We start from the raw sequence: 23809 nt of genomic DNA, 5'->3' as shown, positions 1-23809 counted from the left end.
CTGAGCCTGGGTGATTTACTTGAGAAGAAACATGTAACTTCTTCTTACAGCTCCTTCAGGAAAGGTCTAGGACTCTAAAAGCTGTGGTGGATAGAAGAACCTCCTTGTAGACATCGATGAGTCACTTAAAATACTCTAGGTCATTGTGGATACAAATATTAAAATGCCTATGGACGAAATTCAGATCTGAGGACTTAATTAGTGCTTACCCCATGGATTCATAAAGATATTTTTCTGGCATTTGGTAAATGACAGTCAAAGAATCTGTATGGTGAAAACATCAGGAAATACATACAATTGAATTAGAAACTCTAATTCTGTTGTTGCTCTGCAAGAGTTTCACAGCAGATTCTGAATAGAGGTCGTCTCAGAGGTCTCCTCATATTACTCTATTGCACGTTTTCCCTTCTGCTGGACTGTGAGTAAAGACGCCTGCGAATGTAAAATGCAGTCAAATTGAAAAACTGATTAAACTCGACTGTCTCAAATGCTAGAACTGCTTAAAAAGTAAATTAAAGTTCCCTGTTACTCTCCTTCACCTTGCCATTATGAACACTTCCAGTCACTTAGCTGGTTCACACAGATGTCTCCAGTAAAAGATATTGGTCAAGTCGCAAAGTCTGGGATTAGAAAAGCCTATGAAACCTGAGGCTGCTACTCTTGTGAGTATTCATTGTAAGACAGTCTTCACATCTGTATTCAGGCAGTGTTTTGTTGTTGTTTTGTTTTTTTTTTTTCATTTGGACTCTGCCTCTTCTAGTGTGTACAGGATAATCTTAGCATTAACTAGTCAGTACCTTGCTTTATTCTCGTTTTCCATCTTCTGGAACACTGTCCCCTAAAGATGTAATTATGATTTTCTTCGCAGGTTCTTCTTGGTCAAGTACCATTAGTTTATTTATTTTCAGAATTCTGTAGGATGGAGTGGTGTTTGTTCTCCACAGGTGGGGTATCCCAATGTTATCCCACTCAGGAACATATTCACAGCCTCTTTTAGAACATATCCCTCCTCATTCACTATTGATCTATAGCTGTCATATAAACTCTGCCTGTTTTAAACCTCAAAGAGCAGAATGTGTATTGATAAAAATCAGGCTCCTCTGCCCTACTGTGCATACATGCCAGGTGGAATCATTGGCAAAGACCTGATAAAGGCATAGGATTTCAGGAAGGTGAATGCCTGAAAGTTAAGAAAGGCAAGGCTTAATTATGGTTTTGGAGATGTTGATGTTAATAATAAGCCAATGTACTGAGCCAGTCAGCTGTTCAAGATCATTTTTGTCTTACAGCATAATGAGATTCTGATATTAGCAACTACTAATGGTGTCCACGTAATGATAAGATTGTAGAGATTAGAAAGCAGGATCAGCCTACAAGGAAGTGACACGAGGTAAGAAACATTAAAATCCCACTAGAACACAAAACATACAAAAATTCTACTATTAGATCTGCTGGAACCTTCTCTTACATTTGCATGTATGTTTTGGTTTTGTGCCAATACATTTGTCTATATGACTTCTTTGTGAAAGGTAAATCCTGGAAGGTTCTTAAGACATCAGACTTAAATTCCTGTGCTAAGTATTTTCAGACCTTGAGTCCAAAGTGAAAAATTTAGGAAATGTGACAGCTCTCAATGCTAGCTGGCATATTTACCTTAATGGACATTAATTAGGAAATGCTGTTTCTCTGACAAAGGTATGGCTGCTTTTAGCCAAACACACACCACCCCCCACCCCCCACCCCCCTTGTTTCTTGTTTCTGGGGTTATTTCAAGGATCTTGGTATAAAATGAAGGCTGAGAAAACTGAATGTTGATAGGCATCAGACTTCCTGCAAATTGGACATAAATAACATGAGAAGCTGGCCCATCTCTGTTGCCAAGACAGCTTGGGTGCTTTGGGAAAAAAAAGCCACTTGCTTGGCAGTCCTATTGAGGTAACTGGTAAATAAATCTCTGTGTTTGGTTTGGTGTCAGGATTGTTTTGAACAGTTGATTTAGATTATCCAAGTTTTCTATTAGATGCTCTGAACTCTTGGCCTGAGACATTTGCAGTTCCAATAAAATTCATCGTAGAACAAGTTCATGCAAAGTTACAGTGTTCAAACTCTGAAGAGCAAAATGGTACTGGTGCCGGTAATGCCGTATCTTTATACTTCTACTAGTGTCTGACTTTAATGCTTCATGCTATCTTGATCTGTGATTTGAAGAAGCAGTCCTAATAACTTGGAAGGCTATTTAATTTTGTGTCTTGTGTGCATGTATTAGAAAACCAGTTGCTTCTACTAGATATTCACAGCCAAAGGGAAAGAACACATATTAACAATGTGTTTAGAAACATGTCACCTCCCACTTAATTGTCACTATCTGTCTACCCCACATATGGACACACTTCAGATTTTAGTTTCTAACCTGAGCCTATTTTCATGTTGAGTCTAAATATTAGACTAGATATGGTTTAGTCTCATATCTGAAACTCTGCCTTCAAGACAGAATGAGCTTGTGAAGTGGTATTCATTATTGTAGGTGTTGAATGCTTTTTTTAGCTACGTTTGTTACACTTTTTTTCTGGATTTAATCCTTAGCCCAGTGGTTTTTAGTATTGCTAAGTATTTCCATTGTATTATTTAAACTGTTGTCTATTTTGTATCCATTTTTGCCAAGTTAGTTTAATGTTATCCTGTTAAAAGAGTTTTCTCCTCCAGTGCCAACTGTGAGTCTTTAACTATCTTTTCAGTAGTTTTCTCCCCTCTTTCCTCTCTGCTGTCAGCCATCTCCTGATTCTGGCCTTGCAGAAATGATTGTCTAGTGTGTGACTCCAGACCTACAACCAAAAAATGCATGCCAGTTTAGAAACTGTTAGGGGAATTCTAACTGGTTGACAACCTCCAGCTACTGGGTTAGTTAGAGTGAGCTCTTTCACTTCTGTGAAACAAGCACCCTGTCATGGCAAAATGAAGTACTTAAGTTGTTGGTGTGTACATGTGGTGATATAACAGTTTGCTCTGACCTTATCCTTTGAGATAATGTCAGAGGACATTGGATCCTCTTGCATTATAAATACTCCTGCCAAAGTACTGAAAAAAAGGAAAAACAATCTGTGAGGTCTTTTATACTTCTTTCGGGTGTTGTAGTCATGGATGCTTTTCCTTTTAAAAGTATCAGCTATATTAAATCTGATCTCTCCTGTTTTCCCTAAAAGGCTCTTTGGAAGTCCCATACACATATTATAAGCTTTCTCAGTTCTTTGTGGAAATGCAAAATGGATTAGATATTTCTCCCAGATGTCTCTCAGTGTTTGAGTTAAGTAGGTGTTAATAAAAAAACCTCAAAACTTTAAACAGTCCAAATAATAAACCACTTCCCCTCTCTATTAATTGGTTTTTACTTATATGCTACTGTGGTGATAATCCCACCTGTTCTCCCGCCATCCATAGTCTTTCAGGAAAAATTCAGTAGATCTCCTCATGTAAATAACAGGCAGAACTCCCTCTTCCTTTTTTTTCTTCTTTTCTAAAGTAAGATTTATTTTTATAAAGTTTCTGCTTTGTGGATTGTCTTTAAAACCAACCTTAATTCCAGATGTAACTATACCAATAACCGTAATTTTTTCACAGAGTCTTAAACCTTCCTTGATGCATTATTAACTCTATTCTGCAAGCCCTGCCTCACTCTCCATAAGACCAGAAGACATTTTGTGCGAAATTTCCAAGAAGCTGGAGGCAGGGCATGTTTCATAGAAAACCCATTCCTCTGCAGTTTGCTTTACCTAAAATTACATGAAAAACAAGATTTTCCTTATTTGGAACATATTGCAGAATATCTTTGTGGCATCATTAACTGTGGATTTGTAATCATGGGAATTGAATCCACTGGCTATCACTACAACACGTCTTTGTCCTTTGAAGCCACTGTTGCCAGCAACACAGAATATTCCTTCAAACAGTGTTAAGATTTCCCAAGTGAAACCCTGTAGTGCTCTTAGATATGACAGTTTGTAGAGCTCGTTGTAAAACAATAATATAGACACCAAGGCAAAGCATAACACTCACTTATTATTGAAAAGCATTCTTTTATATGCAGAAATACTAAAATTATATAATTATGTAATCTTGCCATTATTTAAACTAAATGAATCCTCCACTTTTTTCCTCCCTCTTGTGATTACAAAAATGTCTAAAAGGTCAGCTTGTATCAGATAAGCTGACTACACTGGAAAGGGCTGTTTTATTTGGTGTGTGAATATATTATTCTGTAGAGTTTATTAAATTGGCTTGTATGTACATATTTCACTGCATTGCTTCAACTACTTACTGCTGTTCAGACTCTATACTTGCAAATTTTCCCTGGTTAGTAGACACTGTATCGTTATTCAACAGTGACTGTGTTTGCTATTCTCCCTCTCTCTTCAGGATTAATGATATTTCATCAAATATTTTTGCTGAGTTTGGTATTCATGGCAACCAAAGGACTGAATACACTGCCCGCAGCCTCACTGGTGTGGCAGTATTTCCTTCACTTGATTAAACCAGGTTAGCTTAGTCACTTTGACAAAAGCAGTGCTAGGCCTCCTCATTTGTGCACTTTGGGGAAAGATGTGCGAGAGGTTTGTCTTTCTGGCTTTGTCAGTGCACATCTTACATCTTACATTAGTTGCATCTTACATGCCATACCAAGTTGTTTTGACTTCTTCAGCTGGGAATGTGAATGTGATCTGCTTGATCAACAGCAAGGCGGCAACTCAGCTTAAGTTCCCTTGTACAGCCCAGTATAACAAAAGATAGCCCTACTAGTTTCTGCTCCTGAGTTAGGTAAATTCATAAAAGAGTTGCTAATGGTGTCCTTAGGTGATTTCTCTGGGTCAAGCTGTCCATTGTTTCAACAGACTAACAGTCCTGACAGAGGCAGCAGCAAATAAAGCATCAGGTAATTTGTGGCACTTTTTTCAGTGTTGCCTATCCTATACGTAACCCCTATGTCAGTAATCTGTATAAAAACCTTTGAAGAGCTTTGAAATCATTCACAGTAGCGTGAGAACTGAGGTTTGAGGGAATGGCATTGATGAGGCATGTTGTTTCTGTGCATTTCCCGCATGCTTTTCTTGGTTCTCTAGGGGAAGTGTCTACAGAGGAAGGCATTTTTTTCTCCTCCTCAAAGCTGAGAGCTGGTAGCAGATTTACCGTCAGCTAAGTTAATTTTTCTCATGTGCAGAAGCATCAGGTTGCAGATGTTCCCATTGGGAACTCTTCCTTCTTCTGGACTAATGCCCACTTTTGAAACCCATTTCTGCAAATGAATTCCGCTTGGCTTATCATCCAGGACATAAGTGCCCTCCGTTCGACAAAGTAAAGCCTATATTTTGTTCTGCAGGGAACTAGCAGATTCCACAGAGGTCAGAGCTTTTTCTTTTTAACTATTACAAAAAAATATCCCATCATCTAAATAACCTGGGGGAGGCTTTGAGGGCAAAGGAGTAACATCTCTTTTTTCTTGATGTATTGGGTATTTTCACTGCTAAAGTCTGGTTACTGTAGTCCATGGATCTGGCAGATTCCACAATGCTGTTATAGAGGTTCCCAGGAGGGATGTCTTTTTGAACCACCCAGGAGGGATGTCTGCCTAACTTCACAGCTTGCCCTGTGAACATTTTTGCATATGTTTAGCTGGGCCTGCCACTGTGTTTTTTTTCCTTGGAGGTCAGGTTTCTATGTATTAAACAAATTTTTTTCTCATAATTGTGCATGTGCATTTTCCTTCCAATGGTTCTGTGATGCTTAATTCTGTGAGAAAAATCATGTCGCATAGGACTGTGTTTTGAGATACTGATGTATGGAAGTGTTTGAGTGTCCTTTCCAGTTAGTTTGCCAGTAGTTGTGAATCTCTGCTTCCTCATTGCTCCACTGGACTGGTCATCCACATCGTGTGGATGCAGAAGGCATGCTAATTTACCGTATTTCATCTCCTCCATCCTCTAGATTTTCTTGGAAATGGCCAAAGACTCTGACATACCGTAATATATTCAGTAACTCACAAAAGCTGCATGAGGGAAAGTTCCATCCAGTTTTAGACCTAAATACAAGGAGGTAGTAAAATCCATGTAGGTAAAAAAAACAAACAAACTGTCGTCTTGTCTATCTCCTCCCAAATGAAGTGTACTCCCTAATTTAGTTTTTTCTAATTTACTTTTCTTATAGTCCTTACTAGTAAAATAGAAAAATGTGAGTGGTGCTATGTGAAAGAAAGGAAGTTACTGCTCTACAGCTCTTTGCAGACAACACAACTCACAAAGGAAATTCAGAAGTAAAGCAGGCCTTCACAAAGAAAACACTAACATGGGTATGGCAAGATGCAGTGGTTTGATCTTATTTTCACTGTGAGGGCAACTAACTGTGATATTCTCAATTCCTGACTCTTTAGACTGAGATAAGACTTCTCACTGGAACAAATGCTCTAGCTCCATCACAAAATAAGGTCTTAGGGCAGGAAAAAGCAAGTGAAGTTTTGTGTTTTGTGCTACAGAAGTGTCAGAGTACCTGATCATAACATTTTCTTCTGAAGTTTAACATTTGCAACTAGAAGACTATTCTAACAATCAAGGATATGCTTTTGAAAACTGTATCTAGTGAAGAAAAGCACTAGCACTAAACTAATTTGCAGGGTGTCATTTTTACCTGGATCCCACTGTTGCAATCCTGGTCACAGCAGGACACAAGCTCTCTGTTACACAACAACAGCACTAGGCAATTTGTGTAATACCTGTGTCTATCGGTCATAGGTGAACTAGTCATTGTCAAAATACATTCTCTGGGAAGAACTTTGTTATACAAGCATTGTACTACTGGGAACTGGCAACACAGTGTTTGTGAGAATAAAACACAGAGAAGCAGGATCTGTATTTGTGAATGATGTGAAGGATTTATTTTAAAAAGTAAGGTGCAGGATTTTAATTGACCATTTGACTTGGAATCTCAATGGAGAGACTAGTGTGGGCTGTAAATCTGACTCAGGTTGAAGAGTTTTGCATGAGCTTTCGGGATTGAGGTGACTACACTGTGCAAATAGAAATGGTCTTTAGAAAAGATGTGTCATGTTGCTGGGCTTGTCTCAATAGTCTCCTGATCTCTTCCTGCACTTTTTATTTGACTTTATATGAAGACAGAGAATACTGTATATAATTTCCTGTATATCATTAACACATGGAGAGGTGAGAATGATCATGGTAGATCCAGAAAAAAGAATATCTTCTGATACTTAAAATAATAGAGAGGTACTGTGAATTAAAATCTGGAAAGAAAAATTTCCCAAGTTACAACTTGAAAATTAAAACAATATTTAACTGAAAATGTTAAATATCTTCTAAGCTTTTAAATTGGGAAATCATGACTATATTGTGTGTGGGGACACTGCTTGAAGGGACCGTGAAGTCTATTTCCCTAACTATGATAGGGAAAGGCAAAAAACAACATGTAATCAAAACCTATCTGGAAACTAATTACATTTTTTCCTGATTGTTTCTTCTGAAAGGCTCCTCCAAAAGGTCTTTTAAAGACAAATGTTTAGATTAGTCATTCACTACTGGTTCTTACCAGCTGGTTCTTTTGGTATGTCATGGTATAAATACCACAAAAGTTGTCTTTCAGTTTAAATACCTTTTCTCCACCACTGATGTCTATCCATCTATGTATTTGCAGAGAGCGATACTATCCCCTTTCAGACTTAACAAAACAAGTCTTTTCCTTTTCCCATGTTTCCTTTTGGATCCTCCTGGTAGCTCTTCACTGAAGCTCTTCTGGCTTCAGTTTGTCTGTATGAGAGGGATGAGAATGGCACACAGTATTTCAGAAGAGTTTTCTGTTGTGTCTTGACAAGAAACCTGCCTAGTTCTTTCTTCAAAGGCTCTTGTGAAATTGCCTGGGATAGTCCCTCGTATCAAGAAGTCATCTTTCTTTTTCTCAAGATGTTGCTACCCTCTGTGTGATAATAAAAAAGTCCCTGACAACGTGTAAGGTGTTATAAAGTCTAGTTCTGTACTGCAAGATATTTAAAATGTAGTGCCATCAAAACTCAAGATGAACATTAAACTCAGCTCACAGCTCACTGTAAGAAATAGATTTAGAAGCTGATTTTGTTAGGATCACAGCAACTTTCCCTTTATCACATTCGGACCCATTTAAATTAATTTAGTTGAATAGAGGCATGGCACAGGACAGAACATAGCTACCATTAGCAAAGGAGAAGAAAAAGAGAGAATAAGACTAATCAGTAGGGAGTTATAGTACATAAGTTAAAGATGTCTCCTTCTGTAGGGATGCACAAAAAGCTTAAAGCTTCTCTTCCTCCTATAGTAATACATATAAATAAGCACATACTATGCAGCTATGCTTTTTTTTTAGTCTTCAGAGCACAGGCAAATTTTGCAAAGAGAGAAGTGTTTCTCTCAAGGGCATTCCAGGCAACATAGAAGAAAACACAGAGAGAGGTCAGTGGGTAAATTGCTGCAAAATTAGAAAGTGGTACTTACACAAGCTTATTATGAAAAAAAAAAAAAAGCAAAAGTGTACTGGAATTCCTGCAGTATTTTTTTAAACTTCAGAATTTGAAACATTTTGTGCGCGTTTAAGTATAATATGATCCAGTGATAAAATACAATAGTGAGTTGCTGTGTTTTTCAGCCTGCTTTCAATGTTTTCTTTGCCTTTGCATATAACTGGCTACTAAGATTCAGAACCACACATCACCACCCACCTTCTAGGTTGGTATTGACTAAAATTTAAGAAAGGGGTCTTTGGTTTAGAGACCAAATTTTTTCCTTTACTGGCTCAACCAGTAAAGGAAAGTGAGGTACCTGCAAAAAATTCCAATTAAGTTTTAGTCACTGAGTCCATGTTCTGATATGGATGTGACAATCTCTGGTTCATAAAGATGGCACAAATGCATATTACTGGACAAAAGGAACATTTTTTGTGGTCATTCAGAATGCCACTGAATATCAGAAATCTAGTCTCTCAGGCATCCAAATAAAGTTCAATGTCTTTGCATATTTCAAGCTCCAACGAAAAAATGAACATTTTGTGTCTGTTTTCTGGTTTACCCCTGAAGTACTAGTGAGCTTAGTTCTGAATCCTACCATCCCACTGATAGCAAAACTCTCAGTAAATTCAGTAAGAAATTGGAATTTATACATTTTTGTCTCTATTATGTTATATTTCTTAAGTGTTTCCTGCTCTCACAGATGGATTGCAGACTTAATATTTCACTTCTTTCTATAGCCAGCTGCAAAAGGAAATGGACAACACAAGCAATTCAGAGGTTTATCAGTCATTCAGAAGAGGGTTTTTTTTTGTCCTTTTGTCCACAAGAGGCATCAGCTTCCCTGGTAGTAAAGCAGGCTGAGGATGAAACTGGTTCTAGAGCCAGCAGCCTCCCCTTTCTCTTCTCTGTGATAGGCATGAACCTGGAAGGCCACCACATGAGAATGAGGGTCCTAGACATCAACCACAAGGTCCGGAGGTGAGGTCCAAGGTCCATTTCCCTCTCCTTCCATCTTTGATTTGTTGCCAAAATAAGAACAGGAGGTAACAAGCCTTTGAGTCTAGCCTCATTCCTAACTGCCACTTCTGTCATAACTCAAGAGCTGCTATAAATCAAGAACCTCTACCCCCGTACTAGAATGAGTGTATGTTGGATGTAAATAATTGTGAGGATATGCTGTTCAGCATTGTTCCACAGATGGGACAATGTTTTGGGCTGAGCACTATCAGTCCCAGAAATGCTGAGTTTGGGACACTATGCAAAAACTTCCGTGTAGGAACAAGGTATATCTTCCTTGTATAGCTTTCTCTCTAAACCGGAGAGGTATGGATTTGATGGATAGACTGTTCAGCACATGAGGAATTGGTTGGGTGGCTGCATCCAGAGGGTAGTGGTCAACAGCTCAATGCTCAGATGGAGATCGGTGATGACTGGAGTGGCCCGTATTGCGACCAGTACTGTCTAATAGCTTCATCAGTGACAGAGACAGTGGGATTGAGTGTACCCTCAGCAAATTTGCAGAGAATACCAAGCTTAGCAGTGCAGTTGACATGCCTGAGGGATGGGATGCCACCCAGAGGGACGTGGACAAGCTTGAGAAGTGGACACATGCAAATCTCTTGAGATTCAATGAGGCCAAGTGCAAGGTTCTGCACCTGGGTCAGGGCAACCCCTGGTATCAATACAGGCTCAGGAATGATCAAAAGAAGCCCTGCTGAGAAGGGCTTTGGATTACTGGTGGTCAAAAAGCTTGACATGAGCTGGAAATATGCGCTCACAGCTGAGAAGGCCAACTGTATCCTGGGCTGCATCAGAAGAAGTGTGGCCAGCAGGCGGAAGAAGGTGATTCTCCCCCTCTACTCCGCTCTCGTGAGGCCCCACCTGGAGTACTGTGTCCAGCTCTGGACTCCTCAACACAAGAAAGACATGGATGTGTTGGAGTGATTCGAGGAGAGCCGCAAAAATGACCATGGGCTGGAGCACCTCTCTTATGAAGAAAAGCTAAGAGAGTTGGGGTTGTTCTGACTGGAGAAGAGAAGGTTCTGCAGAGACCTTATTGCAGACTTTCAATACTTAAAGGGAGGAAATTACCACATGGGAGGGCTATAAGACTGTTGTCAGAGGATGTAGGGAGGCAACTAGGAAAGCTAAGGCCTCCTTGGAGTTAAGCCTTGCAAGGGAGGTCAAGGACAATGGAAGGGGCTTCTTCGAATACATTGCAGACAAAGCTAACATCAGAGGCAATGTAGGCCTGGATGAGCTGGGTGCCCTGGTGACAGAGGATACAAAGAAGGCGGAGCTACTGAATGCCTTCTTTGCCTCTGTCTATACTGCTGGAGACTGTCCTCAGGAGCCCCAGACCCCTGTGGCCCCAGAGGAAGTCAGGCTAAAGCAGGAGTTTGCCTTGGTTGATGAGGACTGGGTTAGCAGTCAGTTAAGCAATCTGGACATCCGTAAATCCATGGGCCCTGATGGGATGAACCCGCGGGGGCTGAGGGAGCTGGTGGAAGTCATTGCTAGACCACTCTCCATCAACTTTGGTAAGTCATGGGGAACAGGAGAGGTGCCTGAGGACTGGAGGAAAGGAAATGTCACTCCAGTCTTCAAAAAGGGCAAGAAGAAGGACCCGAGTAACTACAGACCCATCGGCCTCATCCCAATGCCTGGAAAAGTGATGGAACAACTTATCCTGAGCTGTCTCTAGGCATATCAAGGAGAAGAGGGTCATTAGGAGCAGTCACCATGTCTTTACCAAGGGGAGGTCATGTTTGACCAACCTAATAAGCCTTTTATGAAGACATAAGCAGGTGGATAGATAACGGTAGTGCAGTGGATGTGGTTTATCTTGATTTCAGTAAAGCACTTGACACTGTATCTCACAGCATCCTCGCAGATAAACTGAGGGAGTGTGGTCTGAATGATCAGGTAGTGAGGTGGATTGTGAATTGGTTGAAGGAAAGAAGTCAGAGAGTTGTGGTCAGTGGGACAGAGTCTAGTTGGAGGCCTGTCTAGTGGAGTCCCTCAGTGGTCGGTACTGGGACCAGTGCTATTCAATATGTTCATCAATGACCCGGACGAGGGAACAGAGCACATTGTCAGCAAGTTTGCTGATGACACAAGGAGGAGTGGCTGACACCCCAGAAGGCTGTGCTGCCATTCAGTGAGACCTGGACAGGCTGGAGAGCTGGGTGGGGAGAGATGTAATGAAATACAACAAGGGCAAGTGTAGAATCTTGCCTCTGGGAAAGAACAACCCCATGCACCAGTATAGGCTGGGGACTGAGCTGTTAGAGAGTAGCGTAGGGGAAAGGGACCTGGGGGTCCTGGTGGACAGCAGGGTGGTCGTGAGTCAGAAATGTGCCCTCGTGGCCAAGAAGGCCAATGGCTTCCTGGGGTGTATTAGAAGGGGTGTGGTCAATAGGTCGAGAGAGGTTCTCCTGCCCCTCTCCTCTGCCCTGGTGAGACCGCACCTGGAATAGTGTGTGCAGTTCTGGGCCCCTCAGGTCAAGAAGGACAAGGAACTGCTTGAAAGAGTCCAGCACAGAGCCACAAAGGTGATGAAGGGGGTGGAACATCTCCCTTCTGATGAAAGGCTGAGGGAGCTGGGGCTCTTCAGCTCAGGGGAGAGGAGACTGAGGGGTGACCTCATTAATGTTTAGAAATATGTAAAGGGTGAGTGTCAGGAGGGTGGAGCCGGGCTCTTCTCTGTGATGTCCAGTGATAGGACAAGGGGCAATGGGTGCAAGCTGGAGCATAGGACATTCCACACTAACATAAGGAAAAACTTTTTCACTGTGAGGGTGACAGAGCACTGAAACAGGCTGCCCAGAGAGGCTGTGGAGTCTCCTCCTCTGGAGACATTCAAAACCCGCCTGGATGTGTTCCTGTGCAACCCGTCTGGCAGGGGGCTTGAACTAGATGGTCTTTCAAGGTCCCTTCCAACCCCTAACATTCTGTGATTCTGTGATTTTGTGTTTCTCTAAAGGGGGCTTATAAGATGGGGACAGACTTTTTAATAGGGCCTGTTGTGGTTGGACAAATGTTAATGGTTTTAAAGTGAAAGAGGATAGATTTAGACAAGATACAAGGAAAAAAATTTTTATGCTGAGGGTGGTGAAACACTGGGACAGGTTTCCCAGAGAGGTGGTAGAAACCCCATCCCTGGAAACATTCAAGGTCAGGTAGGATGGGGGTGTGAGCAACCTGATCTAGCTAAAGATGTCCCTGTTCATTGCAGGGTGTTGGACTAGATGATCTTTAAAGATGCCTTCCGACCCAAAGTATTCTGTGATTCTTGTGGTTGCAGCTATTGATTTAAAACCTTGAAGACTTCATGGGCCTTCTGCTGCATGCGACTTTCTACTGAAAGAGGCATGATTTACTAGTTGGCAGTGTCAGCTGTTTCCTGTAATATTTGGTATCTTTTTGAAGAACTGTACTTTTAGCTAGCTCCTGTGAAAACATCTACCTGCACATGTCTGTGTCGGATGGGTGACCATAAGAGATCTTCTGGAATTGTGATGCTGTAAGTGCTTTTGTGGAGTTTTCTATGATGTGTCTGAGGAGGTCTGATTATTTTGATAGGTGATTTCCAACCTCAAAAATTCTGTGATTCTGTGAAATACTTTATTGCAGGTTGCAGCTACAATGAGAGTATTCAGTCATTGTCCTCTCTCTTTTCAGTTTCTATAGCTCTCCTGGACAACTTTATCTGTTAACTTATGTTAGGTTCTTTCCATTTGGGAACAAATAGGCTACCTAGAGCTTTGATTAAAGAAGTCGTGGGATGCAGTATCCTGTAGAGAAGTGCAACAGTTTCAGGAACTAGATCTGCCAAGTTTCTAGTCTCAGAACTAATGGAAAAACTCAGGACATGGACAGAATCATAATTTTCCTTTTCTACCATGATCCACCTCAGAGAGTTTGGAAAAAGAGCAAAGGCACTCTCTGTAAAAGCTAAGTAAGTTCATAAGCAAGTACTCCCTTCAAAGCATTCCCATTTGTGCAAACTTCAAGCAGTACTTTAAGGCAGCTGGATGGTAGCTGCAATTGATTCTGTTTGTTTGTTTTCTCCCCAGTTAAAAAAAAACACACATTTGATGTTGCATTTGCTCCTAGGGTCTCCATCTCCAGAGTCACTGTTGTAATAATCTGGCTTTAGGAAAGGAAGAAATTTACTTCTGCCTTCCTGGCTGATTCTTGTGGGGTCTTTTCATTTGGTTGGTTTGTTGGTTTGTTTTTTTCTGTTGTTAGCAGGGGTGTGTACACAAAGAATTCTGTGAAGAAGGCATGGGGAGATACGATGCCTTCAATGTTTTAGATTTGGGACAAACACAGATGCACAATGACAGGCATATTAGTATGAGAACAGGTTCTGTGAGCTGTAAAAACCATTTTATGGGATTATTAGATGGAAATTAGAACTGTGCAGTAGGAAACTAATGGTGTCATAGTAAATACTTTGTTTCCTTGGGGGACCTCTTGAGAGTCCCGGTCTGCAATCCATCCATATTCAAGTGACCAGTTCACTTAACAGGTTCTTGCAAAGTCTGATAATATTGTTTCTACTTGACTTTCTACCCGTGTTGTTTCTCCCACAGTGACATGGAAGGATTGAGTTTTTGGTAGGGATATCTTTTATACCTGACTAATTCACTTACCACTGGAATTTTGTATTTCACTGCTCAAAAGCGAGCGTAAAATTTTGGCAAACTCAACTGAGGAATTTGCTCACGACTTTGCTTCGCAGTGAGCTGCCTCCTACTCTGAACTGCAATGAAAATACTACTTAGGCTGATAGAGAGGGAACTAATTTGCAGTTTGTTTAAAACTTTTTTTGGCATTTTTCAACATGTTCTCTCCTATTATAAAGCCAGGGATAATATAGATAGAGCCATGTTGTCCCTTCAAGACACACACACAGCCTTGTTGAAGGCCATGAACAGAGCTTATCTTCTGAATGAAGCTACGTTAGTGACAGTTCATAAGTTCTTTTTCTGTCAGGACAGTGGTTTCCGCAATGATAGGACAACCCAGTTTTTTTCAAAAACCGTAAGTATCAAAATACTCTTAACACATTCACTCTTATTTTTGCCTTCTGGCTTTCACAGGGTTAGTGGATTAGTGTTCTCAGTTTGGGTACCAGTACGAAGCCTAGTGAAGCGTGATAGATCTTGCAGGAGAGTTGTTCAAAAGACATTTTCAGCCTCAAGTCTCCAGAGGTTTGAACAGTCTGGATGAGCTTCAGCTACACATCTGAACACGCTGTACAGTTCATACTGCCTTTCTCGCTTACCCTGTGGTTGAGAAACACTACTGATACCTCACAGTCCCTCTACACTTTTGTTCCTTTTGGGTGCCTTATTTTGCAATGTAGATGTAATCCAGACCCTAGCTAAATACACATGCAAACATACAAGAATTTGGGTATTAAAAAAGTTTTGTTAAACAAAATGAAGTGCTTCTTGGTTGATTTAAAAATAATCATGGTGCTTGATTTACATATACTTTGGAACATCCTCAAAATAACTATTCCGAATCCATAATTTCAGCTACTGCATCTGGCACAGTCAAATTTAATTGGGTTAAAAAATGTAATCCTAGAAGTATAAATCCTAAATCTCTGCACATTCCCAGGATTCCAAAAACATGCATATTTTTTTAACTTAGCTTTTGCAAGATCAAACCCTTAGTGCCTTCCTTGCCCGCTGACTTGAAAAAGAGTTGAACGCTGTTACCATATGAGCAGAACAGAGAACTGAAGGAATTCAGAGCAACCCTGGAGAACTATTACAAATTAATTCATCCATTTGCTTCACTTCTGGAAGTGTCCTTTCTCTACAGTCACCATTTCAAAACTACGGTATTATAAGGCATGGCCACATCTTAGTTCAATTGTCTTTCAGTCTGTATAGAAAAGGGGTATGCATTTACTAGCTTTCTGCAACAGATATTTTAGTGCAAAATCATGATATCAGTTGCCCCTGACTTGGCTGTGGATTGAAACAGGGAGCTTAAAGAGTTGATTGTGCACTACAGAGCCTCATGATTACTATATTGTCCCCTGTCCATTCAGCTTTCCCAAACTTCAAGGTACCCAACACTAATGTGGCTAGAGAAGGAAGACTGAAGGATGTGTGAAATCTCAGGATTTCAGTTGAATATCAAAACGGAGAGATTTGTTGCATTTTTAAATGCTTTCTCAAAGTTAAAGTTTAAATATGCTGCGTGTACTGATTTATTTCTAGACTAATAATGGTATACACATAATGAGTGAATTGTAAAGTTGATGAAAAGTGTCAAGGATGATTGAAGTCATGGCCTCTAAAGTACTGGCAGACTACTGACACAGGCAAGTAAATACTGATATCAGCTAATAAATTAGTTTCACTGGAAAGGGGATGGTCAAATAACAGAACAGGTTTCCTGGAGAGGTAGTTGATGGCCTCAAGCCTGCCAGTGTTTCAGAGGCATTTGGACTATCATTGTAGGTCCCTTCCAACTGAAGTAATGCAGTCTTCATTTTTTGCAACAGTTTTCAACTTGATGCAGAAATATACCTTTTGCGTACACCATCCACACTTCTGTCTGACCTTTTCTATATTCCTGCCTGTATGACTTTTGTAATTATCTTTGTTCCTGCTGTCCTGAAATTGTTGCCAGACTCTGCTGCTTTTGCTGTCTGCAATGTTATTGATGCTATCACCTTTGTGTAGACCATTTCCCATGATGGTTTGTAAAGCAGCTCCCAGTCCAAATCTTACCTGAATTGCCCTCATCAGGCTGACAAAGAACTAAACACCCCAAAAGTGACAGAGCAGAAGCTCTCAGAGAACAAATGAACTGCTTGCTTTCTCAGATGAACAGTGGCTTCTCTTGTTTTTATGTGTCACTTGACAATGTTGTGACACTTCTTGAAAATCTTATCATAATAATGATTAATTCTACTAAGGCTAACATGGAAAGAACTCAGCTCACTGTTACATCTTTAATGGCCCAGGGGAAGTGATCTTCTCTGTTACTGTTGGGAGAAACTGAAAATTACTAATTAAAGGTGAATGACATAAATAATTTTATTTTCATCAGTCCTTTCTTACATAGTATCATGAAATAGCAGAACATCTTGCTTAACTTAGTAAGATTTAGGGTATTTGTTTAAAGAAATTATCTCGGAGCTGATTTTAAGGCAATTTAAACTGATATATATTAGAAAAAGTGCCAGAATTGAGAGTTGCATCAACTAAAATGTGATGGGAATTAGAAAATTACTTAAATTTTGGTGTTTTGAAAGGAAAGTGAAAAGTGGTCCTAAACATTGAAGTTTGCCTATGGTAATGCCCCAGCTTCTGCCCTTGAATCGTAGAATCATTGAATCATAGAATCGTTTTGACTGCAAAAGACCTTTAACATCATCCAGGCCAACAATTATCCTAACAGTACCAAGCCCACCACTAAATCATGTCCCTAAGTACCACATCTATATGCCTTTTGAACACCTCCACTCCACCACCTCCCTGGGCAGCCTCTTCCAGTGTCTAACCACTCTTTCAGCAAAGAAATTTGAGTCTTCAACTTTCATATTTTAGGCTTTTCAGTTTTTCGTTTCTCAGTTAAGACTGCTGAATGCCAGTTACTGTCAGTCCTGAAGGTGTCTCGATTACATCCTTAAAACATCTCAAAAGACCTCACTTTTCACTAACTCAAAAGAAAAAAAAAATGAGGCTTTGTATATGAATTCAATATTTTGCATGAAAATCTAGGCGCTTTCTTTATTTTAACCGCAGTATAAATCAGCACAGAAAACAATGTAGGTTTTGGCGTCTGTATCGTGTTAGTTTTGAATGATGAACACATACCAGGTTTGGGAATTACAAAAGCTGCTTGTGTGGTATATTACAGTTTTTCCAGTGTATCTACAAGTACTTGAGCGTTCCATGTCCTAAATTCTCTGTTGTGCTCCTTGGCAGAGTCCATTGGGATTTCCCACTAAACACAAGGAATCTTCCATTGGGATTAATCTGCCTAGGAGTGTACCACAAAATGATGAAAATGGAGGGCTGTAGGGAACAGTGAGACAGCATCTTATCTCTAAAAAGGTAGATTTAGATTAGGTATTAGGAATAAATTCTTTCCTGTGAGGGTGGTGAGGCACTGGAACAGGTTGCCCAGAGAAGCTGTGGCTGCCCCCTCCCTGGCAGTGTTCAAGGCCAGGCTGGATGGGGCTTTGAGCAACCAGGTCTAATGGAAGGTGTCCCTGCTCATGGCAGGTGGGTTGGAACAAGTTGATCTTTAAGGCTCAAACCATTCTGTGATTCTATGATTCTATGATCCAGAACTGCCCTGAAGCAGAATCAGATATCCTTGCATGTACTTGACAGATATTTTCCTGAACTGTTCTCCAAGTTATCCAAGAGATACCACAGCATACTGAAGTAGTCTGTTGCAGTATTTCAGCACCTTTTGATTACAACATTTTCCTTCATATCCAACCAAAAACTTTTCTGTAGTCACAGTAAGATTTTTTCTTGATCTTTCTTCTGTTTGTATGAAAAAGATTTTTTCGTTATAGTATTTGTAGTCTTTTACATATCAGAGCACTACAGTCATGCTCTTCTTGGTCTTCTTTCTTCTACAGAAAACAAAGTCCTCAAGCTTCCTTGTAACTTTTTTTTTTAATGCTTTTTTATCCTGTTCTCCACTGGATTCTCTGAGGTAATTTATATATTTCCAAAAATAGTTTAAAACTGGATGTGGAATACCATCTCAAGTCTCTCGATCCCCTTAAAGAAGGTGGATTAGCCACCATTCAGCTCTGCATTGCCTTGAATGTACTCCTTCTCATATTTAGTTTAGCTTATTTCATGTTCCCTTGGATGTGTTTCTCCCTATCCTTAGTTTAGAACTATTCTAGTTTAATACTGAGTACATTGTAAAATGTTGTCTCATCTTACTGATTAGTTAAATTTAAGGGTTTCTCTTGTGTAAAAACACTTCTTAAAGATCACATAATCACCATAATGACATAGTATAGTTAGATCATTTCTAATACAGGTAGGAAATGATACATAACAGCAAGCAAAAAAGTTCTCTGTTCCTACATTAACACTTCTCACATAGGTTCTCTCATTTACTTCAGTGGGATTTTTTTTTTTTTTTGACCAAATTCAGATATCCTTGGAAGACTGCCATGACATTTTAAACAGTATTTACAGGTGTTAAACAGGGTTCATGTGATAAGAAAGTAAACAATTTGTCAAGGATTTTTGGCACACACCTATTAGAGCACACAAAAATTCACTTAATCCAGTATCTTACCTCCAGCACTGTCTGTGAGCAAAATCTTGAGAAGAATCTACAAAAACTCCGTGAAACAGAGGATTATGGTAAAACATGCCCAAAGGGAAATTACTTCTTAACTCTGTTTCTTGGTGGTTTCTTGTTCCCTGGGGAATGAGGTCTCAAAATTTAACCATGTTTTATGCAAGACAGGATATTTGTACAATTCACATAATGCCTAACATTTCTGTGAGTCCTACAAACTGAAGGGTTTTCCCCCAGTTAGTCCTGCGGTAACAGGTTGGTAGTATATAAGGGGTTATTATTAAAAAAATACTTATTTTTCTGTCTTTCTTACTTTCAACAGCTTTAAATGACTTGCCTTTTGATTTTGCCAGATGTCCCCTTGGTCCTGTATTACAGGACCAAGTAAACAAACAAACAAGCAAACAAATTTACCTTCCCTGAACTGTTCATATGTGTTCCTCTTCACACAAAAACCACTCCCATTCATGATCTGTTACCATTTTTTTGCCCCTTTCTATTTCTGCTGTTTCCAGTTTCATTTGGAGGTGTATCAGGTTACTTGGGAGTAAGTCGATGTCAGTAATGTGACAGGCATGGTATTGTGTTGATGCAGTACATGATGTAAAATTTTGTTGCAGTACACGATCTTCCTAGTCCAAACTGATGGGAACCCCTGATGCTCACAGCTACTTAAAGTATTAATGAGCATATTTGTGATGAATCCTCAGTCTGAAGAGAAAGACTGAAATGTCCCACAAGACCCAGTAGTACAGCTAACAATTGCAAAATTCCACAACTTCTACTGAAAACTAACCCAAACAATCATTTAATCAGGTCATTACAGTCTGAAAATTTTGATTTGGATTTTTTACGTTTAAAGTTTTGTTTTGCTCCTATTTTTCTTGTCTGCACCCTATGATATTACCTCTCTACTCTACAGGATGTAAAGCTAAACCCCACATGCTCAGGGTCCAAAGATACCAAAAAGTTGGTTTGGCTCAGGTGGTAGTGACCACATGAAAGCTTTAAGTTTTCCTTGTTTCATGTGGCTTTTTAGTAGGTTGGACAACAAAAATAGTAGGATAAGGCTACATAGAGCATCCAAACTTACTGTAGTTCACTTGAAAAAAAAAAAAAAGGATGATAATAAGAAAAAGAGAAAAAGACTGAATACAAAGAAATATTCTGCTAAGCCTATTTTATAGTCTTCCAAGCATAAATACGGATATACAGAGCCCTAAAAGAGTATGTACAGTCAACAAAAGCAGCCAATTATTGTTGCCAGTTTTATGGATATAGTTTCAGGAACAGCTTCAGCCTAAATAGTTACCAGAGATGAAACTTTATTGATAGCGAATTTAAATTGGCAAGTATTTTAGTTTTAGTTTAGATGACTGTTCTTCAAACGTGATAATTCCTGGCCAGTGAATCAAGAGCTGGTAATGGGGCTAGCAGATGAGCGAGAATCTGTGGTCTGAGCAGACATACTCAGTTAGACTGAGCACTCTCACTCCAACAGTGGTGAAAAGCAGATGTGTAGGACGAGGTATATGAATTCAGTAAAGCGTCTCTAGAATGATCTCCCAGCCTGTCACAACATGTGGCTTCCTGATGGTGTGTGGTATATATATAACCTTCCATAGATTTCTCTGCCTTGAACTTTTCCAATCTCTCGTTGGGCCCGTGTAAAGTTTTTAGCAACCACGACGTGCTGATGTAGAAATTCTGTAACCTGCCATGTTCTACTTCCTTTTGGCTGGTCTGTTTGCTGTTTATCTCTTAAATAATTTCTAACAGTAAGTTGCTTTCTGTTGTAAATATAGCGGGTGCAGTTCTTCACCTCGTTCAGAAGCTTTTCAAAGCTTGTGAGACTTTTTCTGCATAATGAACAGCTTAAAATACGATAAAGTGTTTCTGTGCATCTCAGCTAACTTTGGACAAGAGTTAGGCTGGTAGTCTAAATCAGTTGGCCAAGCTTCCTCTACTATCAGAACAACAGAATCTTCCGGACAGTGATTCATCCCATATATTTCAGGCATCCATTTTTAGCTGGATTGAGTTGCCTTTCGGAGGGCCTTGTCCCTCCCTGAAGGAGGAGTATGGATGGCCAGCTTAGACAAGCTGCTTCACTTTTAATAAAAATAGATGCCATGAATCCCAGTCTAAGAGCTCATAAACGCTATTTACTTTGAACTCTCAGAATTTGGAAAAATATTGTAATCTGAAAGCAAAGGAGGAATAAGCTAATGAAGTAACAATGCACAAGCTTATTAGCACATGTTTCCAAGTGGCTTCCAAGGGTGGAATCAATAAGGTAGTCTGGTAGCAGAAGCATAGGCCCAGAATAGAGAAAAAGTCTTGCTGTGGTCTGGATTCAGGTCAGATTCAAATACTCCTCCAGAGGGTTGTTTGGGTCAGATATTCTACTAAGAGAGGAGAAATATTAAAATAGCCACAAAACTGGACAGGTGAAACATAAAACTTTGTGTTCTTACTATGCAGCCTGTGTCTGCTATCTGTAACACAGAGGTCTGAAAAGCTGTTTGCTATATCTTTCACTGTGTAGGCTGCATGACTCGGGCAAATTCTGAACATTTGCTTGGTTCAATGACTTCTGCTGATACGCTTAGACTAGATTGCTCTGATGGTTTTGTTCCGGTCCCACACAAATCATTCCTTTGCTAGGGGAGACGCTACATTTTCATTTTGATGTACTTAACTACATTGTATGGTTGCAAAACTGTTGGCAGGAGTTTACCAGAGATTTAACTCTCCCATTAGCAGTGACCCACACATGCTCACTTTTCACACGAAAAGCTGTCATGCAGCTGCATTGCTCCAGCTTCCCTATCACTATTTGGACTGGTCTGTTTCCATCCATGAATTGCATAAGTTGTTTACACGTATTCTCAGAGGTTCCCTTGCTGTGGTTCATGAATGAACCACTAATGGCCCACTTGCTTGTGGTATGTGTAGGAAAACCTAGGCTCTCATTTTTTTTCCTGCTGCTAATATAGGTATTTGACTGCTTACAGAAAAATCCTGGGGGCCTGTAGAAGCAGCTGGAAACAAAGGAGCACAGATAATTCAGCCTTTTCATCCAGGGATTGCTGCTGCACTGGACCCAAGGCTCACTAACAGCAACTGCTGGGAGGGTGATGGCAACACAAGACAAACTCTTGACAGTCACTTACGTAGTTCCTGTTGCTCATCCCTGCTCACCAGTCATTAATACTTTTTCAGGCAAGTGCTTTCCTGTCGTGTTTTTAGCTTACATGTCAAAAATCAGTCAGATTTGTCTTCTGTTTCTTATTAACTTTGATAATATCTTGTCATATCACTTTCCAGTTGGTAACTCAGTCTGAATTTAGCGGATACATAATATCCTTGCCATGAACAAAAGCTAGGTCAGGAGTATGTTTCTTCACTTCCACTAACTGAGGTGAGGTTGGTTGAGTGAAGCGGTTGGTGGAATATTTTTTTAGCACTGTGTATAAAGAAATGTATCCATGAATATGTGGGCAGAGAACACCCAGTTTGAAATTTTTGGGCAAAACTTTTTTCTTTTTAAACACCATGCTTTTCAACAATCCAGACATGATCGATGTTTCAAAGTGATGAATCATAGCGCAAAATGTGAGCCATATAAGACCTCATTTCTCAAAGAACAGTGGAAAACCAATCAGAAAAAAAAGTACTAAAAATTAGCATTTTCAAAGAACCAGCTAGTGTGTGCACCTCAAAGTTTTAACATAAACATTTTGACATGTTTTGCTTGTGTGTGTGTGCATGTGTTTTATCCTCATCCAACAAGTGTTTTGATGCTATTAGGCATAAAAAGAAATAAAGCTGTTTAGTCACTAAACCACATGTCCGCTTTACAAGAACTTGAAGTCTTATGACTTGAAGTTTGAAAATTTACCTAGCCATGTTAATATCTAAATCACTGTGGGATCTCTCTCCCTTTTCCCAACCAGCCTTCCCTCAAACTCACAGGAAGTTTGCTGTTCACTTAGGTGGGCATTGGATCAAGCCATTCAGTGATTCCTGTTGTATGATAATACTGCTGGTGAGGGTTGAGCACTGTTGATATTGGGTCTGAGTGAATTCCCCAATTCCTAGTGGTTTACAACCTTGTGGTAAAATTTTTATACTGCAGGAGTGACCCTGAAGGTAGAAACTTGGGATGAGATTTTAGAAACCTTTATTACAAGGAGAGCTCTCTGAAATGTTCCTACTCTCCAAATCTCTTTCTTCTTTGTTATATTAAGGCAGGATGCAGAAATAAGCTTTACAGATGGTCACCGATAACTGGCTTTACATGGGACGGATGTGCTTCTAGTGGCCGCAGCTACTAGACGGATCAAAAAAAGGTATTATGAGTGTCCTGTGCATATAATTACAACCATGAATTAGTTTTGTGTGCCAGCATGGCTCACTTCTAGACAACAATATAATTGAGCCTGTGACACATGTATTTCCAAATTCCACTCTTTGGCTTTTAAATCTTTCTTAAAAATAACGTCAAGACAGACATTCTGAATAGAGCAGAAATCTTCAAAACAGAACTCAGAAAAACTAGGCTTTATTTCAAAGTTAATAACCTGGCGAGACTTAAGGGAAGGCTTGACAGGGTTTGTGCATCCAGCTCAGCCAATTCATTCTTCCAGATGGAAATTCTGTGAGAAGATTTTTGGTTTTGTTTGATGATCTCGGACAGTTCAGAAATAGATAGTTTATCCATGTTTCACACTGTGTTCTGGTTTCATTCAAGCAAGAGGCTGTCAAGGGCAGCAGAACTATGCAAAAAGAAACCAGGAGTACAGGTAACTACAAAATGGAATCAGAAATTCACAGATCTTTGTTGACAATGTTCACATATAGAGCCTGATAAAAAACAACCCAAAATTGTGGTGAAGACTGAACCGTCACAGCTCCATTTATGCACACCTTTCCGTTGCAGTCACGACTACTTCA

This window comes from Leptosomus discolor, chromosome Z (genome assembly GCF_034619465.1).
Source record: "Leptosomus discolor isolate bLepDis1 chromosome Z, bLepDis1.hap2, whole genome shotgun sequence".
Taxonomy (NCBI): domain Eukaryota; kingdom Metazoa; phylum Chordata; class Aves; order Leptosomiformes; family Leptosomidae; genus Leptosomus; species Leptosomus discolor.
Note: the sequence above shows the minus strand (reverse complement) of the source record.